The sequence below is a fragment of the Nicotiana attenuata genome, unplaced genomic scaffold, assembly GCF_001879085.1.
Source record: "Nicotiana attenuata strain UT unplaced genomic scaffold, NIATTr2, whole genome shotgun sequence".
Lineage (NCBI taxonomy): Eukaryota > Viridiplantae > Streptophyta > Magnoliopsida > Solanales > Solanaceae > Nicotiana > Nicotiana attenuata.
Genome location: NW_017670303.1, coordinates 543195 through 549353, shown reverse-complemented (window position 1 = coordinate 549353; position 6159 = coordinate 543195).

Sequence of the window (6159 nt, the reverse complement as noted above, 5' to 3'; positions counted from 1 at the left end):
CTAAGTTGTAATTAATATATAGAAAGGCACTAGGGTCGTGGCATTGCCTAGGTGGCTAACTAACGGGTAGATGCTACTAAGGGTAAATTGACATATTTGGGGCTTATGCTATAACCGTTGCTCAATTGTACCAACTCTCACACCTCTCGGTAGAGAGAGTGATTTTGCCCAATTGACTCTCTCGAGACCAATTGGGTAGGCCAATTAGACCAAACAACTAGGGTTCAAGTAGGGTAATTACTCTCTCGAGGTTTAACCCGTTAATTGGGACTACCATTTCTCATGGGTCCATCCCGATTCCTTGTTGGGTCAATTTTGGGGTCATAGACTCTCTTTCTCAAGAAGAGTTAAACCCACCAAGCTAGAATCAGTGTTTGCAACCACCAATCCTTAATTAAAACCTAAAATTAACTCAAATAGCAAACACCCAATATCAATCTATCCTTAGATGGCAACACCCATCAATTACCCACACTAGGGTTGAGCCACAACCCTAGATAGTGAGTATAGCTACTCATGCTAGATGCAAAAATTAAAGAAATAGATGAAGAAGCAAACATATTAATTGATTACTAAGGAAGAAATACAATATTGAAGGTCAGAAAAGCCAAAAATGGCCAAACCCAGTGTTCTCACGAGCTCAGCAGCTTCAGAAAAACAAAACTTAACCTAAAATGGGAAAAGGATCTATTTGTAGTGGCTGGAAAAACTGGATAAAAATACCACTGCGGGGTCAGCGCGGGCCGCGCAAAAAGGTAGCGCGGCCGCGTTGGCTCTTGAACCCTTGAAATTTAACTCTCTGAAGTTGAGGGACGCGGACCGCACAAAAGTGTAGCGCGGCCGCAGGAGCTCTGGCGCGGACCGCGTAAGTGTGACTGCGGCCGCGTGGCTTGCTCTGGTCCCAACTGGCATCTCTCTGAATCTCTTCACGCGGGCCGCATGAAAAAGTGGCGCGGCCGCGTAAGCTGAACGCGGGCCGCATAAATCCAACCGCGGCCGCGTTGTGAGAGCCCTGAATATGCACTTCTCTGAATCTCCTAGTCGGCCGCGTGCACTTTTGTGCGGTCCGCACTAGGCTCTTTTTTTTTATATCACTTTACTTGGCCTTTGATACTTGAGCAGGTTTCACTCCGTTTTGAGCCGATCTTTGACATTTCAGTCACTTTGTCGCTCAAACCTACAATCAAGCACAGCCTGTGAGCATTTTGGGATTATTTCGTATCAAATTATACTCAAAGCATAGGCAAGTAGGGGCATAAAACACGTTAAAATCCTACTTATCACTCCCCCAAACTTAAACCTTTGCTTGTCCTCAAGCAAACGAAATAAGACCCACCCCTTAAAGGAGCATCCAAGTAATTCCAGCTATCCTAAAGTAACCTCAACCAGCATCAATTGGGACTAACAATTGCCCTCAATACGAATGCCTCATTAACACATTTTAAACTTCAAAAACTATGGTTCAAGTGTGACACAAGAGCATCAAGCGTTGACACATTTCATCAAAGAACTTTTCTCAAATACCTTGGTCATTGTGTAACCCAAACTCACACATCCTCAACTCTCCCTAAGCGAACCTCACCTGTTAGAGTATTGACACACAAACCGAGGTTGATGGACTTTCACTCATCTCTCTCAAGAAGAAGGCCACAAGTTCGGCTTTAGGTACCATATGCTTGCCCTTTATGTAAGTATCCACTAATGTAGGCTCCCTTCAACTCGAAATCATATAGGGCTTTTGCGGAGTCATTGTGAAGGCTTTTGGATAAGGGTAGGACATGTTTTTATTCATATGGGTTCAATCTTCCCTTAAGCACTTCCTTTGATTCATTTTGGCACACTTTCTTGACTCATTTGAGTATTTCACTTCTTTTCAAGGGGTTAGAGGGACACATTGTCACTCTTTCTTATGTAATTCAAATCATTTCTCCTTTTTCTACTTTTTCCACGCCTTTTTCACTTTTGTTTCCTTTGAATCCCCTTTTTATTCTTTTTCACATTGGTCTTTCTTTTTGTCTTTTTCTTTTCTTTCTTTTTCATTGCTTTCTTTTTCCTTTTGCTTTTGTACCTTTTACCACTTTGTTTCCTTTCTTGTCTCTCCTCCCCCAAACTTAGACATTTGCCATTACTTCAAGGGAAGATTTTGGGTACCAAGAGAGGGTATCTTTTAGAGCGGGTATAGGCTTGTAACATTGGTTCTTGAAAGAAAAAGGTTCAAGGCTCGAAAGGGTTAACTAGGGATCATTTCATTGGTAGGCCATTGAATGGTTCAACTTAACATTGGGACCAAGGAGAGCCTATAATCACTTCTCAAGTTAAATTTCACCTAGGATTTTGCCTCAACAAACATTCAGGGCAAGTTCTAGACCATTGGCTCGGGACTTGGACTCACAATTCGATTCCTCACCACACATGCTAGGGGATTGCTAAAGACATCGAGTCGAGGGCCCACAACAACCTCAGTTATGATTCAAGCGCACAATGGTCCAAAAAGACCATATGATGATTGTTTGGTCAACACAAGAGTCTCAAGACCACGACTTTCACCATCCTAAACACAAAATTATGTCTTTGATCATGGGATCGAAGGCAAATAGGTTAGGCCCAAGTGAAGCTTTGCCTGAGGTACCCTTAATTACGAAATATCAAAAACAAAAGAAAAATCAAAAACGGACTCAAACCCTTAAGAAGGTTGTCACGCCATCTATCATTGGGAAGAGCCACCCGGTTCGCACTATACTCCACCCTTGGAAAGAACCGTGGCATTAAGAAAACCAAGGGCTTATTGAAAACGCCAAAAACAAAACAAAAGGCTACGAGTCTATCTATGAAGCTAAAAAAACGAAAAATTTTGCAAATATAGAAAAACAGAATGAATATGTACAATCCGGGAGTAGAATATACAATAAGGGATGCAAATATACCGAATGTAACTTTATATACATACCAAAAAAGAATAAAAAATACGAGAAAAGTAGCTAAAATGTAAAGTTCTGTATAGACCAACTAGAAAATCAAATCAACAGAACATAAAATGAGAATCTAATATGTACAGTCATCCAGATAATCCAAAAAAAATGTAGGGCGCACCCCCACGAATAAGAGCTGGCATTGTCCCCAATGCCAACTACACAAATAAGCACAAAAAATCAATGAAAGGATATAGAAGAGCTCCATAGGCCTGGTCCGTCTGCATGGGATCCTCAGTGGTCCCCTGATCCTCTGTATGGGCGGGAACCTCAGACTGGTTCCCGGCCTGCTGCTGCTCTGCTACTGGGACAGTGGCCTGCTCCTGGACCGGCTGAATATCGGGTGCATCACTGGAGGGAATCTCCTGAGTCTCTGCAAGCTCAATCACCACACCCTCTGTACTGGGAAGCTTCCTCTTCTTCCTTGGAGGCCTGGGTGCCTGCTCCTGCTGTGGCTCTGGTGCTGCTGCTGGAGGAGCTGAATCCTCAAATAAGTCTAAAGGCATCTGATCTGCCAATAGATTGTCCACGTCCGCTCTAAGCACCTTCACCGACTCCTTAGACGCCCTTGACTTTCTCATCTTTTTGTGCTCCTTGGCAAGCTCCTTCAGAGCTTTGCCATGTGAATCTACCGCCTTAGTCAAGGCAGCCTGAGTCTCCATAATCTTCTCCTGGTTGGCCAGGAGCTTCTTCAATGTATCCTCAATAGACTGAGGAATCTGAACAGTGGCTGGTGCTGACTGGGCCTCAACTGAAGTAGCCAATGTGGACAACTTGGATGTCGCAGCTGACATCCAGTTGTTTAAACTGGCCAAAGTCGTTGCCAACTGATGGGCTGTGAAAGGGTTGGTCCGGGAAGAAGGGACTGTCGGGCCAGCTGAAGAACTAGGACCCACAGAAGAGGAGGGCACATCATCAGTAATGGTGACAGCTGGAATGGAGGGAAGCTCGGTAGAAGGCTCAACAACAGACTCTACCGCAACAGGCTCCTCAGACTGGCCAATCGGGGCAGACGTGGGTGCCTTGTGTTTCTTGTCCTTTGGGTTGTCCGGCCCCTAAATGCTGAACCATGAGAACGGGGACACTGGGCGAACTTTCACATCATAGGTCTTCTTCTTTACCTTCGCATCCCGGAAATACATGGTGAGAGTGTTGGGATATGGATAGTTCCCAATACTGTCAACCCCCATCGAAGTGATCGTCCTGTACATCACATTCCCCACATTGATAGGGAAGCCCGCCATGATAGAGGCAATCAGCACAGCACAGGGAAGTGGTATAGTCTGGTCATGGGAAGTGGGGTCAAGCCTGTTGCACACGAATGTAAGCCACCCTCTAGATTCGAAGTTCAAATTCTTCCTCAAAATCTTCACCCCGCCAGTATCTAATCCGGAACAGTACCCGGATGAGCCAAATACTTAGCCAACCATGGACGAACCTCCTCCTTCATTTCCAACTTCTCATTGTATTGGGTTTCCTCTTCATCATCAAAACCTAAATATTCATTGAACGCCTTCCCAGAAAACACTATATATTTATCTCGCACTTTGGTCACAATTGAGCCCTTTTTGGTGTGGGCTACATTGCAATAAAATTCCTTGACCGTGTGCTCGTTGGCATCTATCAAGTCATCACAAAAATGCTCCCACCCTACTCTAGTATGAAATTTCTTGTGTACATTGGGAGTATGGGCAATAGGTCTCGGGTGATTATGCTCCTCTCTGCAATCAGTTTTCTTTTTGGCCACAATTCTCTAAATTTGTGGAAGGCCACTTGGCTAACAAAGCGGTCTGCCCAAACCTCAGCTTTTCTTGTTCGTTCAATACCACCAATCTCGGGCACCCCACTGTCCAGAACCTCATCATCACTGTTTGTCCCCCCTGCTGCACTCTCCCCAGATACTGAAGCTGTGGGGGAGGTGGAGTATTCGCCGCTACCTGCTGCTGAGCCATCAGACGACTCAGACTGTACATTTTGTGGAGCTTGGGCTGTAGGTGGAGCTGGGACTGAGGGGGCTTGCCCCGAGTCAGCTGAGATATCCTGAGAAGGTAGGTACTCACTCCCTGACTGGTCGTCATCACTCACTACTACTTGCTTTCTTGTTTTCAGCTTTGGTCGGGAGTGAGTTTTGTTTGTTTCCCTTTTCCTCCCCGGGAGGAGTCACCTCGTCCGGGTTGTTTTGCACTTCGACCTCTTAGTTTTACCATTTTCTGCAAGCAAACATGTCTAACTTTGTTAGTTGAAGCACAGGCAGTGTATAAGTTGATGAAAACAATTACAGAATATTAGCAGGAGAAATTGCAGAACACCTTTCAGAACAGGTCATCGCGGATCGCACCATCAGGGGTGCGGCCGCGTGGGAGGCACCGCGGGCCGCGTGAAAACGACCGCGGGCCGCATTGAAGTAACACCAATAATATCACCTCTCTAATTATCACCAACGCGGACCGCGTAAAATGGGGGCGCGGCCGCTTTGAGCCAGCGCGGGCCGCACAATTAGGGAAGCGGCCGCGCTGGAGCAGGCTAATTTTTCAAGCAATGGGCCACCGCGGACCGCACCATCAATAGTGCGGCCGTGTCATGGCCATGCGGACCGCGAGAAAAGGACTGCGGGCCGCGCTGAGGCTAACGTAGGGACTGAGTTAGGGTTTGATAAATTCGTCCATTTTTGTTCAAGTTTTTGAGTCCTAGTTGTCCCTACTCAATTACCCAACATGAAAATCATACCAAGCATTCAAAACTAACATAAACACTAATCTAATCATTAAACCTAAGAAAAAACGGAATGAAAGAAGAAGCTACAACTACTGGGAAGCAAATAAAAATTAAAAATACAGGCTAATTAATGATATTTGCAAGAAATGTTACCAGGAATATGAAGAATCAAAGTACTTGATGCAAACACGCAAGAACGGACTAAGAGATGAACAGTAGAATATTAGGGCTCAGGTATTCAAGTGTGCCAAAAGTGTAAAATAAGGCCTTAGGTCCCTATTTATAGAAAACCGTGGGGCCCCGTACTTACCCACCAGCACGGCCGCGTGAAAATGACCGCGGACCGCGCTGGGTTTAATTTTGAACCCTTGCAGGAAGCAGCCCACGCGGACCGCACAAATGGGACGCGGCTGCGTGAGACCAACGCGGACCGCAGTAACATGACCGTGGCCGCGTGAGCAAACTTCAGAGAGCA